Below are 14740 nucleotides of genomic sequence, written 5' to 3' on the forward strand. Positions count from 1 at the left end.
ATTATTGTTTTTTCATGTTCCGTATTAGACTTGTTCCAATGAATAGGAATTAAAAGGAAAATAAAACAATATTATATTTTGGATTGAAAAATACTTGAGTTCATACAAGAAATGAAGAAAATTCAATTTAGCTTTACACCATGTACATCGCACTGTTTTACATCAAATTATTTTACATCCCTTCGATTACGTCATTTATTTTGTACGTCTGAATCAAAATTACATCGTACCTCTTCATTACACCAAAGGTACTCGAGTACATCAGGCAGTGTAATATTAAACAACCGATGGATTCAGTTAGTTGCAGTGGATTCGATGTAATATTCAAAAACTTTGTTTGCTGTGTGTTTAAAATCCATTTAAAACGTTTTTGGAAATTTGACTGCTTGGCAGTTAGCTCACAGGTTGACAGCTCGACCCATATTAAAATCAAGTTAGCGGTGTTCAATCCCCGAAATTATTAGGTTTTTCGAAATTGATTTGAATCTACACGTAAAAAAATTTTATGTTATATATTATTAAGATTTCTAATACTTTTTTGCCGAAACAGGCGCCTAATGATATGTATAAGAAAAAACTTATACATCGCATTAGCCACATACATTCCGAAACTTATACTTTTCATTAACTTATGAATGTTATTAGCTTTTTGATATGGGATCATTCATTAGGTGGCATAATAAAGAGTATAAGTATTTTCGAATGGTTTTTTGCCATAACATATAAGGTTATTTTTTTACGTGTAGGATAATAATAATTCTAATAATAATCTAGGATAATTCAAACACAATGTTTCGATACGTGGTAAACCATTTCAATTACATCCTTAAGTTCGGGATTTCAAATCTACTGCTACTAAATCGCTTTTTTCGTCACATTTATTAATGAGAATTACATCTCCTGTAAGGTCATCGACATTGGAAGACAATTTTGGAATATTCTAGGTCATCCAAACTGTTTTTTTCTGTCACATCGTAAGCTATCAAATTAATATTCAACGCAAGCAAAATTGCTTGTAATATAAACAGCAACTCATCTTTATCTTTCGTATGTTCAAAATCAACAATCACTCGTTCCAAGTGGGCTGAAAAAACATCCCATCTGAGAGCCATGTTTGGGGACAATGGGTCAACATTTTATCCATTTCGCTCGAGACTTTCAATGGTTTAAATGAAATATTGTCAAAACCAAAAGCTAGCCAGCTATGCTAAACCGCAGCATATTAGACCAAGGTTTGAGCCATATACCCTATCATTGCTATTCAGTATCAGTATTGAAAACTTCCCGAGACAGCTGTTCTTGTCCATGATTTCCCAGCTCTATACGTGTTCATATGCCACCTATATCTTCTTCTTCTTCTTCATTGGTGTTCACGCCCTCAGGGAGTGAATGAAAAACGATTTCAAAGTATGTTGCTCCGAACGATACTCAAAACTAAAATACACTCACATTATTACAATTGGGTTGTTGAGCAGAGAAAAATATGAGGTTTTTTATAGTTTAACATAAATAGCATGCTTTTTTGATCTCCAACATATTTTTATTTTGCTTGTAAACCTTTTATTTTCATTTTTGTAAAGCAAACAATAAGCCATTTTAATCGATAGAATGACACTAACATTCATAGAATGACAGTTGGCCCATGCAGCATAAGAACAAATTTTTAGTCCCATATAAATTTAAAATCCAAATTAAAAATTGTTCCGGGGCTCGAAAAATTCTGAAAAATTGAGGTTAGGCTCAGTTTTTTATGCAGATTCAGAATATGTAAAAACATATATACCCCTAAACAACCCAATTAGCATTACGTTACATTACAAACTACAGGCAAACGAACTTACAATCTAGTTTTCCTTCCGGCTACAAACAGACAAACATCTACCTCCGGGCTCGCGGCTACCTAATTAGCTAATTACATTGAACAAACTATCACAAACGTTCATACTGATACGATTCAAACTTAAACTCACAGTTGGCAACAGTAGTGGAACAAACACACCTACAATGACAACAATGAATATAATTCTACAAATCAATTATTTATTATTTATTCAGACTAAGGCCGAAGTGGCCTGTGCAGTATATAAGAGTCTTCTCCATTCGGCTCGGTCCATGGCTACACGTCGCCAACCACGCAGTCTACGGAGGGTCCGCAAGTCATCTTCCACCTGATCGATCCAACTTGCCCGCTGCGCACCTCGACTTCTTGTGCCCGTCGGATCATTGTCGAGAACCATTTTCACCGGGTTACTGTCCGACATTCTGGCTACGTGCCCGGCCCACCGCAGTCGTCCTATTTTTGCAGTGTAAACGATGGATGGTTCTCCCAGCAGCTCCCAATCATGATTCATTCGCCTCCTCCACGTACCGTTCGCCATCTGCACCCCACCATAGATGATACGCAGCACTTTCCTTTCGAAAACTCCAAGCGCGCGTTGGTCCTCCACGAGCATCGTCCAGGTCTCGTGTCCGTAGAGGACTATCGGTCTAATGAGCGTTTTGTGGATTAGATTGTTAATTTGGTACGGCGGCGAACTCTATTCAATCGGAGCGTCTTGCGGAGTCCAAAGTACGTACGATTTCCAGCCACTATGCGTCTCCGAATTTCTCTGCTGGTGTCATTTTCGGCAGTCACCAGTGAGCCCAAGTACAGTAGCCGTTCGATAACTGCAAAATGTTTACTTTTCAGTTAACGAATGCCGTTCGATAAATGCAACGCATTCTAGACGTCAAACGGTTGTCAATCGACGTCAGATGCAATAAAAATGCATCTAAATGTGCAGCGCAATGAGCTGTCATTAAGTTTGACATCAGTTTGAAGTTTAGCGGTCCGATAACTGCAAAACTGTTGCAACTATCGAATTGCAGTTAAAAAGCATTGGAGTTAAATGACTTGCAGTTATCGAACGTCTACTGTACACAAATTCTTCCAACACCTCGATTTCGTCACCACCGATGCCAACTCGCGGTGGGTGGCTCACATTGTCTTCTCTTGAACCTCTTCCTATCATGTACTTCGTCTTCGACGTGTTGATGACTAGTCCGATCCGCTTGGCTTCCTCTCTTCAGTCTGATGTAGGCTTCCTCCATCTTCTCAAAGTTACGTGCCATAATATCTATGTCGTCGGCGAAGCTAAATAGCTGGACGGACTTATTGAAAATTGTACCACTCGTGTTAATCCCTGCTCTTCGTATTACCCCTTCCAAAGCGATGTTGAATCGCAGACACGAAAGACCATCACCTTGCCGTAACCCTCTGCGGGTTTCGAAGGGTCTCGAGAATGCCCCTGAAACTCGAACTACGCACATCACCCGATCCATCGTCGCTTTGATCAACCGTGTCAGTTTATCCGGAAATCCGTGTTCGTGCATTAGCTGCCATAGCTGGTCCCGATCGTTTGTATCATATGCGGCTTTGAAGTCGATGAATAGATGATGTGTGGGCACGTTGTATTCGCGGCATTTCTGCAGTACTTGGCGAATGGCGAACACCTGATCCGTGGTGGAGCGTTCGCCCATAAAACCCGCCTGGTACTGCCCCACGAACTTCCTTGCAATTGGTGCTAGTCGACGGCATAAAATTTGGGAGAGTACCTTGTAGGCGGCGTTCAGCAATGTAATTGCGCGGTAGTTGCTACAATCCAGCTTATCGCCCTTTTTGTAGATGGGACACACGACACCTTCCATCCACTCCTGCGGCAAAACTTCCTCCTCCCAAATTTTGGTAATGACCCAGTGCAGCGCTCTAGCCAGTGCCTCACCACCGTGTTTAAATAGCTCTCCTGGTAGTTGGTCAACCCCAGGGGCAGTGTTGGTAAAATCACTCATAAATCTCAATCAACGAGTGCTCCCGTACGAACGAAATCGTTTGCGATTTTAAAGGAATGCATCACGCTTGAATTGTTCATGCTAAAACGCATCATTTCACTCATTTACCAAAAAATCATTTTGGTTTAAAAACGCATTTGAAATCAATTTGGGGGCAATTTATTGCTTATACATAAAAGAGTGTCTAATATTTTATGCGACAAACGTCAATTCTGTGTTTTTAACGAAGGAGAACAAAAGAAAACCTACGATGATTCAAATGGATGATTCAACTCATCCATGAGTTTTTAGGTGCTGAGTTGGGTGCGTTTCAACTCACGCTTGATTTGAATCATCCATGAGTTTTGAGATTTTGAGTTTTTACCAACACTGCCCAGGGGTTTTGTTGTTCTTCAGCCGGCCAATCTCCTCCTGGATTTTCTGGAGATCCGGAGCCGGTAAAATTATGTCCTGCGCGCGTACCCCCAGGTCCATCACCATACCGTCATCTTCGTCTGCCACATCGCCATTCAGGTGTTCTTCGTAGTGCTGTCGCCACCTTTGGATCACCTCACGCTCGTTTGTAAGAAGGTTCCCGTTTATGTCCTTAAGAGGTCCACACATAGGATACGTTTGCGTTGCGTTTGACACATTTCCCATGGGAAAACTGTCAAACGCAACGCAAACGTATCCTATGTGCGGGGCTCTTTACACATATCAGGCTGTGGCACGTGACCCTTACGTGAACGGTTTAACTTCTCATAGAACTTTCGTGTGTTATTAGCGCGGTACAGTTGCTCCGTCTCTTCACGGTCTCGATCTTCCTGCTGGCGCTTTTTCCTCCGGAAAATCGAGTTTTGTCTGTTCCGCGCCTGTTTATATCGTGCCTCGTTCGCCCTCGTGCGGTGTTGCAGCAATCTCGCCCATGCTACATTCTTCTCTTCTACTAACTGCTCACATTCGCCGTCATACCAGTCGTTCCTCTGATCCGGGGGCACCGTGCCAAGTGCAGCGGTTGCGGTGCTACCAATGGCGGATCGAATATCTCTCCAACCATCTTCAAGAGACGCTGCACCTAGCTGCTCTTCCGTTGGGAAGCCCTGCTGCTGCGCGTATTCTTAAGCTGGTCTACCGTCTTGTAGCCGCCCAATGTCCGACTTCGACGCGTGTTGACACCGTCGAGTTTTGAGCGCAGGCATACTGCAACGAGAACGAGGTAGTGGTCGGATTCAATATTCGCACTGCGGTAAGTGCGGACGTTCGTGATGTCGGAGAAGAATTTACCGTCGATTAGAACGTGGTCGATTTGGTTTTCCGTTTCTTGGTAAGGTGATCTCCATGTGCACAAATCAAACAATTATCATATTACAATATTACAACTTTCGATCACGAACAAATAACGATGGACGAAACACCATCTTCTGCCTCGGCAGTGCATAATAAACATTTAATTTGCTCGTCTCTCCCGCATACATCGTATCGCTTGCTGCTATGTGTTACTGTTATACTGCCGCTAACCGCAAGTCGACCACATCTGTTCTGTATATGGCGTCCATATCCAGATGTGCTCGACTTGCGGTTAGCGGCAGTATACTAAAGCAACAACACAACAAAGTGGAGCGCGTTCGCTGCTCCTACCTAATGCGTTCGCCTAGGTAACCCTTTGCGGCCCGCGGCAACAATTGACATTACATCTCCCCTGAGACATTGTCGCCTCGCAGCTTAGGGTCTGTCTCAATTGGATAATTAAACTGAAATTAAACTTAGAAGTGACATTTCCATAATTATCGAATAACCCTGCTCCCAGAGCAAGATTACTTTTGGCAGATATCGAATCATTTTCCATCGATGTCCTATTGGAATTGCTGGGTAGCACCAGCCACTCTTATAACGGGGTGATTTTTTAATTTTCGAACTGTCACTTTTAAGTTTAATTCTCCAAATGAGACAGACCCTTAGTATTAATTAAGTTTTCCATAGTTATTAACTGAAAGATTTCTAAGCCATGTTACCGGTTTTGAATTCGTATATCATGAGGCTAACATGATGATACTTTCATGGCTTCCCGAGAAAATTTCACGGCATTTGCCCCCCCCCCCTATCTTACACTTTTTGTATGAATCCTCTACAAATTCTATGAATCGTCATACATCTCGCAACCCCTCCCAGCTCAGCGTTGCGTAATTTATGGATGTTTCTTTTGATTAAAGGATTATCATTCAGAAATAGAAATTGATGAGTTAGTTCTGAAAATGCATTGCGAGAGTTCGTCTGGTGGCCGGTGCTGGGAATTTGGTTTCATCAGTACCCGCTAAGCTGCGGAGGACGACGGAGGTCCATCGTAGCTTAGTAGGGAAAGCACCTGTCTAGCGTACTGGGGTCGTGGGATCAAACCCCACCGAAGAGGCAGTTACCCTCCAATACCTTTTCCGAACTAAATCTATCACATGTTGTGCATAAGGTACCCCGGGGCAAGTGAAAATTCGGGGTAAGTGGGTACTATGGCTGCCGATCAATCGATAAAGGTTTTTAATGGTAACAATCTTCTAGAAAGATGAAGCAGGACTATCAACGAATACAGCCGACACCAAAATATTTGGAATTAAAACCATTTGAGGCACCACGCTAATGCTATTGCTTGGTCATGACTTTAAACTACCGGGAAAAGCTATTACTTTTATTTTAATTCAATGGATTTCCAACAGAATAGCCGTTTCTATATTTATCATTGATGTGGAAGGTAAATAGTTTGAGCAATGAAATAATTGTGTGACATCGAAAAAGATTTATAAGTTTTAATTAAAGCCAAAATTTACAATTTTCACTTGCCCTTTAGTTTTAACATACATGGGGCAAGTGGGACATATTTGAACAACAATTTTGATAGAGCAATTTTAACTGTTTTTAAATCGTTGTATAGTGTAAAAAAACTTCGACACTCATATATTATATGGATCTGAATAAGGTGCAGTTTGATATCGTTGGTTTCATTGTTAAATAGTATTGAACAGTTAGTTAACGGTTGGTTTTTTTTTTCATTCTGAAATTTTTTCATTCTAAATTTTTTTCTCCCGCATTAAAAAGAGCAATAGTTATAACTATGCGATATTTTCCGTTTACAGTGCAAATAATCTATTTGTTCTACGATAGGTCAACAGATTTTGTCTTGTGGGTTGTAATTTTCAAATTTCGCATCAAATTTACAGATTTTCAGATAAATAAAGTGCTCAACACATAAATTGACAATTTCGTTATATTACAAATTTGCAACACTGTGCATCGCCTGAACGAAAACGTTTCTTTTGAAGTACTGATTCATGTATTAATCTGTGTTCTAAACACAGAAACATTCACTCGAATGGTGAATAAAGATTTGCTTATCCTTTCCACCTAAAACTTTTGGTACAAAAGTAACCTAATGAAAAACAAGACAAGAGCCAATTAAACAGTAAATCGGCTGTTGTCTTGTGATCATATCTACTAAAATTATAATCGCTTCCTTGTAGCAAAAACAAAAATCCGAGAAGCAACAATCCTCCATTCATGTTCCAAAAATACTACGACTCAGATATATTATGAATATTATATATTCCTTTAATTAGTTTAGTTCGACAGTATAAAACAGAATAGGTCCCACTTGCCCCATTTGAAGGGGTTAGTGGGTCCTACAGGTATTTTTTTTTTCTTTTACTACCAATACTTTTTGTAAATGAATAAATGGCTTACAACACGTCTACACTTCAACAACGGAAGCATATAATGATGTATCCGTGGTTAATGTTGTGAAATATCTTGTTTTCTAAGTATGCGTTAACAATTTTGCTGAACTAGCGTTTTTTTAGGTCCCACTTGCCCCGGGGTACCTTATGCATAATCGAGTTTCATACATAGTAATTAATTTCCACTCTGGGTGGCTTAATACCCGGCATATAGGCAATTAACTTTGAATGTACTAAACTCGAGTGGCGATCTCTCTTCGCTTGTGTTGTTGGGTCGGGGTCTGACGACCAACTGGCACAACCTCACACAATCCTACTTCATTGAGCGCCGTTACTGATGAAGCAAGTGTGTAGGAGCCGGACAATACTAAATACTCATCCTACTTGGTTGGTATGTGTACAAAAATACATATGAAAGAGTTAGTTCTGAAAATGCATTGCGAGAGTTCGGCTGGTGGCCCGGTGCTGAGAATTTGGTTTCATTAGCGGAGGACGACGGAGGTCCTTCGTAGCTTAGTAGGGAAAGCACCTGTCTAGCGTACTGGGGTCGTGGGATCAAACCCCACCGGCGGTTACCCTCCAATACCTCTTCCGAACTAAATCTATCACATGCTGTGCATATGCATAATCGAGTTTCAGACATAGTAATTAGATGAAATTGTTTTTTCGGACTATGTTGAGGTGTAAAACAATACCAAATACAATTTTATTGTTTCACCTAAGTGCTTTGTTCGCTAAGTCCTTTATAATCGAGTTTATAATACCAAATTACTTATCTTTAAAAGGAAAAGTTGTGATAATTTTCGAATCTGTCCCTTTTTTCTTTGTTGTGGAAGAAGTCTTCTTTCGGCCGGATACGGATTTGACAACAGAACTTAAAGGTTCACATTCGTACTTTTGCCCCACCCGTTCCTGCGTACTTTTACCCCACAGCCCCAAAAAGTTATGTAGTTTATGGTTTTGACCTCTTGAAAACCAACCGAATTAATATTCTGCACCATAAAGTAGGTTATCGAAATGGTATAATGTTCACCTGATTAAACGTATATATGGTAATGGAATACTAGTTGCGAAAACACAATTATTTTTAGCAAAATGACCAGAAAATTAACTATCTCCATATATCAGTTCTTGTTTATTCAAATCGTTTACAATTACACACGAAAATAGTTGGTCAGAATACCTATCAAACTGATGCAATGCTGCTAGTTTATCGTTTTGTATAACTTCAAAATATCGAAAACGTACTCTTACCCCATGCGCACTCTTGCCCCACTCTACTCTGCAATAAAATCCGTTGTTGAACGGCCATAAACGAAGCCCGCTTCCCCCCAAACTCATTTAAATACTGCGGATGACAGACAATGCAAGTTGACTTGGGATATGATCGTTTTTCTTGTAGATGGGGCATACGACGCTTTCCTCCTACTCCTCCGATAGCTGTTCTGTTTCCAAGATTCTAGCTGTGCAGACAAGTGGTGAGATTATCCGGACCCATCTTTATTTATGTATGTAGTTCCAATACGCTAGACAGATATCGGGATTAATATATCAAAATACCAGTTGAAATACAAAAAAAAACTTTGACATAAATACCATAATAATGAACTGTTTAGTTACTTAACTTGGAACGTTAAAAAGTTCTGACATCAAAACTGTTCGTAGGCTCGGCATTGACGGCAGACACGCAGCTTTTTTCTCTTTTTCTCTTTCAAAGGTATTAATAACATGATTGTGATAAAGAAATATGTAATCTACAATTAGTTTGGTGAAGCATTGCTTTTTACTTCAACAGGTTTCTTTATTGGGTTTCCATATCAATATAACGTTTTTTTATTCATAACACATATATATTATTATTTTCAACTTTGGAACCACGGAACTGTTCAATTTTTAACCTCCTGTTCTCATATTAGAATTATTTCATAACAAGACAACAAAGCAACATTTGCCGTTGTTTTTACATTCTTCAGAAACAGAAAAACGTTATTAAAGTTAAATAACTTGCCATTACACTACTTAGAACTATTCCGTTCAACTCCACCTCTGGGTTGTAGGGTTGTAGCTTTACAGATACGTAATACCTAAAGGGTAAGAACGTCTTCAGTACTGCTATCTACTGCACTTAATTGCCTACCCATATGGATAAAGATCTGTCGTGACATTTGAACACAATGATCTGGTACTTATTCAAAACGACGTACTCAGGGGTCGCTTTTTACGCGTTTGTTAATTTTCTTGCTCTATCTCAATTGAATCGTCTATTTCAATACCTGATTTTCTTCGATTTTTCGTAGACTTTTGTAGAGAAATTGTAGATTTTTTGATAAATCCAAAAGCCAGAAATACTCAAATACTAACAGCGTAAGAAGCGACCCCAGTGTATGCAATTTTCTACATGATATTCAAACGTCTATTTACCGAATATACCCTGCACACCCACGCAAATCAACACAACAGACAGGGCAAGGCTTCGGCTAGTGACTTTTTTGGAAATTCGATGGGAAAAGAACCATATCATGCACTATGCTCCGGTAGGACTCAAACCTATGTTCCCCAGTATGCTAGACGGAGGTCCTTTGTGGCTTAGTTGGTATGAAGCACCCATCAACTGGACATGTACTGAGCATCGAATATTGTGCTTCCTCCAGAATTTAGGTATGACGCAGCTAGTTCAAACTGGGGTGGTCGCTGTGCACCTCGACTCGAAACGAGCAAACCATGCAAACTCTCATACGAAAGAGCTATCGAAAGGAGATGCACAATGAGGCCCCTGAACTCAATGAAAAAAGCCGAATTAGAGGAGTGTACCGAAACGTCTATCCAGAACATTTATTGTGTGCCTATGCTATTTTTTATCTCACGTTTGCAATCAAATATTAAGCATTTGCTAATCTACGGATTTCACCATATATAATTAAAACTAATCCAGGTCGACACACCTGCCATTCAAGTCAACAAAAATAAAACAATCACATGTTATTAGTCGTCCATCCGCAAGAATCGGCAAAGAAATGGGTCAAACCATAAATCGTTTCCTCTATAGTTCATTATTAGGAAGATCGAACGCGAATGTCGGTCGTTGCCTTTCTATGCGGCGACCTTCTCATTTATATTGTGAAAGCATCTTTTTTTTGTGGGATGTGAAATGAGAAAAACGTAGGAAATCAGCGATGTCAGATTTCCGCGAAGAAACGTGCGAAAGCCACAGAGTAGATGTACCAGCAGTTGCAATAAAATTTTAAAAATAACATATTTTCGCCGTCGTCAAAACATTTTATTTGCTAAATCGATTCCTTTATTTATTTAGTATCAGACTTTTCCAAAGAACCCATGTTTTATGACGTCACTAACTGTTTTTTAAAAAATTAAAAACAAAAAATCAAGTGCTGTATTTGTAATCACAAAATATCATACCTACATAATAAAACATATGAACGCTACTGATACAACTACCCTAACAGTATCGAATGTACATAATTACAAAAAAAAGATACTTGGTGCTCAACAAATCTAGCATGTTAAACATTTGTTTACGGACAACCTGCTTTTGCCGCCTCATCATTCAGGCAAGACTGTTTCGCACCGTCATTGATTTATTGGATACGGAGAAGGTTAATGAAGGAACGAGCTTAAAACTGGCAAGGCAATACTTAATGCAAGGGCCATCATTAAAACAATCCATAAATAAGAAAAGTACCGAATCGAACACCATTATTCAACTCATTTGAATGAAAGAAATTTAAACACATTTATTCCTGGAAAGGCAATTTCATTCAGCTGAGTTGCTCAATTATAAATCTCAACGTAGTACCTTTTTGCCTTTCTCGTACTACAAAGATGTACCGAAAGGCTATCATTTCACTCCGAAATCGAACTTTTTATAGAAGTCTCGGAGACCCATGATGTTATACACCAATCGACTCAGCTTGTCAAACTGAACAAATGTCTGTCAGTCCGTGTGAATGTGTGTGTATGTATCCTTGCCTAGTCGATCACTATTGAATATAATCATGATCGGTCATTGCGTTTCAAAGTTATAAAGAAAATGGTGTGTTGAAGCATATAAGCTTGGTTGGTTGATTTTTAACCAGCATTTGCAAGAGCCGTAATGTAGACAATTATTTATAATGTGTATCACACTATAGCGAAACCAAACGATTGAATCGTGAAGGACAAAAAACGATTGAAACGATTGAATCGTCACCGCTAGGTGGATTAATCTGTTTTTTTTCTCTATAAAACTAAATTCAATACTCTTATCCACTTTTCAACATGTGCTTCACAATTCAGAATTAGCACTCAATTGATATTGACGACGATTAATGAGATGCATAAACCTGTGCCAATCATAACAAGCCACGAAGACAAGTTTATCATAACATAATACAAGGAAAAAAACAGAATCTGAGAAGCAGACCTCACCGACAAGCCGTGATAAAACCACAAAATAAAACTCTTCGGTATCGCTCAATTGACATTTTGATTTTTTTATAGCACGGCTATGTAATACATATCATATAAAATACATCATCAGCACTGGTGCCTCACGCAATTGGAGCTTTCTTGATGGAATTTATCATGGAGTTAATAGTGCTGTCCAATGAGCAGCTCGAAGTAGCTCGTTTCACCACCGAACTCTGCGAACAGCTCTCCGTTTTCGCTCACTTCACCGATACCATGGCGTCCCATGATGCGCTCGTAGTTCGAGTTGTCGGATGCGATCGTCGCATTGGTCTTCTTCTTCATTGGCATTACATTCCCCACTGGGACATTGCCGCCTCGCATTGTTCATTAAGCACTTCCACAGTTATTAACTGCGAGGTTTCTAAGCCAAGTTACCTTATGGCTTATTGACAAATGACTTTTGGCCAAAACAACGGGAAAAGCCGATAGTTGTTTGGCCAAACAAACCATAAGGCCAAAAATGTCATTTTTTCCGAAACAGATGACTGGTTATTTTGGTCAAAAACATTGTTTGGCCGAATAGGTTATTTGGTCGAAATGGACAACGGATCATTTGGCTAAAAATGTTGTTTGTTCGAATGGTCGTTTGGCAAAAATGGCCATTTGGTCCAAGAGTCGACATTTTGTTCAGAAATTACCAATACAATACAAAGAATTTCTCGTCCGAAGAATTTCTTTTTTAAGTCCACATTTCGAACACGGAAACAAAAAACAGACTTAAGTACTCTCCATTTAATTCCACCAGTTAATTTTCGATATCTTTGCAGATACGTATTTCGACCACAACTGTGTGGTCGTCTTCAGTGTCTCGTACTTGACTCGACGAAGTCGAAGTCGAGTCAAGTACGAGACACTGAAGACGACCACACAGTTGTGGTCGAAATACGTATCTGCAAAGATATCGAAAATTAACTGGTGGAATTAAATGGAGAGTACTTAGACCAGTGGTGCTCAGCATTTTGTACGTTTTTTGCCTTAATTTGCTTGTCACACAATAAAAATGAGCTTTTACCTTACAAGTTAGTACTTGGACTAAAGCTTTCAAATATATCTATCTGCTGAAGGTAATAAAACGGATATTGGTGTCAAATTCACTCCGTACGAAACGATCAAAGCAAAACAAAAGTGCGGCCCGCGGGCCGCAGGGTAATTTTACTTTGATCAAGTCGTACGGAGTGACTTTAACACCAATATCCGTTTTATTACCCTCAGCTGATAGATATATTTGAAAGCTTTCGTCCAAGTACTAACTAGTAAGGTGAAAGCTCATTTTTATTGTGTGACAAGCAAATTAAGGCAAAAAACGCACAAAATGCTGAGCACCGCTGTCTTAGACGGTTGAATACATTCCACTAAAAGCTTTATATATTTTTCTGAACAAAAAACAATTTCCTGTGGTATTCAAAAAAAAAACTTGGAAATTCCAAAGAACTTTCCATAGCAATTCTGAATAATTTCCCGTCAAATTTTGGAACAATTTCCCCTGGAAATTCTGAAGAATCTCCTTTCGGAATTCCGAATTTCGAATAATTTCCCCTAGCATTTACAAGCAGTTTCATTTGGAAACTCCAAACAATTTCCATTGACAATTCCATAGATTTTTCTTTGAAAATTTCAAACAATTTTTCTTGGGAATTCCAAACTAATTTTAAAAATATTTCTGAAAAAAATCAAATGAATAATTTGGTAACTTAAGAACTTCCCTAGGAAGCTAATTTTTCCAGTAAAATTTAAAATATTCTCCCAGTTATATCTAAAAAATATCCCGAAAAAATGAAGAAAATGCCGATGACGATTTTTGGACCGGTGCACACCTCTAACTATGGTCCAGGATACTATAAAGTGCTTGTAGTTATTATTATTAATCCAGCCTCGTTACAGGATACAGATTTACGCGAAAAGATGCATTTTACACCAAAACTATATATTAAAAAAAAAGTTCTATTCGCCTTGATAGAGCTATGTGCATGAAAACACTGTATTTCGACATGGTGGAGATAGAAAGTATATTTTAAAATGCTTTTAAGACGTTTATATTAGTAATATACTGAAAACTTTTAAATACGTAGGGTTAGAAATTTGGAAAACTATATGTGTAGAGGCCTGAATAAGAGAAATGCGGATAGAAAATATGACTCTGCCAACCCCGCCAACACTTCTTAAACTTTAATAATATATTTATTATTCCTTTAGAATTGCAGTCTAATATCATTATTGAATATAAAGTTTGATTAAAAAGATTAATCTTTCAATCTTCTTCATCAAAGAACAACACATGGAAAGGAAGAATTGGTTTATGTGGATAAAATATCACAATCCGCTATTTTATGTGTCCACATCACATAACAATAGAATCCAATAAACAATGGAATTTCATTTCATAATCTATAAATGACTTGCATATATTATTGCAAACTAATGAAAAATACATTCAATTTTGTTTATTTAAAAATGGCATAAAATCGAATTTGGCCGTTTTCACTATTTGAGCCAACATTTTGACTGCTTGACAGGTCTCCTGCTCGACTGGCTGCTGTTTTTTGACGCTTCGATTGACGATTAAAGGTTGCATGAAGAAGAAGTCGAAGGATGATATTTGAAAAATATTTTAGTCAGCAAAATATTAATTTTTAGATTTAATTTTGTGTCAAATTTTGTACACTTTGACACACTGTGTATTGCCATCGGAAACAATGCAAACGCTGATTCAAGCCTTCTCACATACTGCAAAGCGGATAATTCGTACC

General features: G+C 38.7%; 1 protein-coding gene across 1 annotated transcript in view; it reads right to left on the reverse strand.

Moving 5' to 3' along the window:
• Window positions 1–9286: 9286 nt before the first annotated feature.
• LOC134211996 (WD repeat-containing protein 7) overlaps window positions 9287–14740 on the reverse strand; it is a 37092-nt gene continuing 31638 nt past the window's right edge. Inside the window, exon 16 of the mRNA XM_062689448.1 lies at window positions 9287–9610. The gene's annotated coding sequence lies outside the window, so the exon portion shown is untranslated. The remainder of the gene's footprint in view (window positions 9611–14740) is intronic.

The sequence above is a fragment of the Armigeres subalbatus genome, chromosome 2 (assembly GCF_024139115.2).
Source record: "Armigeres subalbatus isolate Guangzhou_Male chromosome 2, GZ_Asu_2, whole genome shotgun sequence".
In the NCBI taxonomy this organism is placed as follows: Eukaryota; Metazoa; Arthropoda; class Insecta; order Diptera; family Culicidae; genus Armigeres; species Armigeres subalbatus.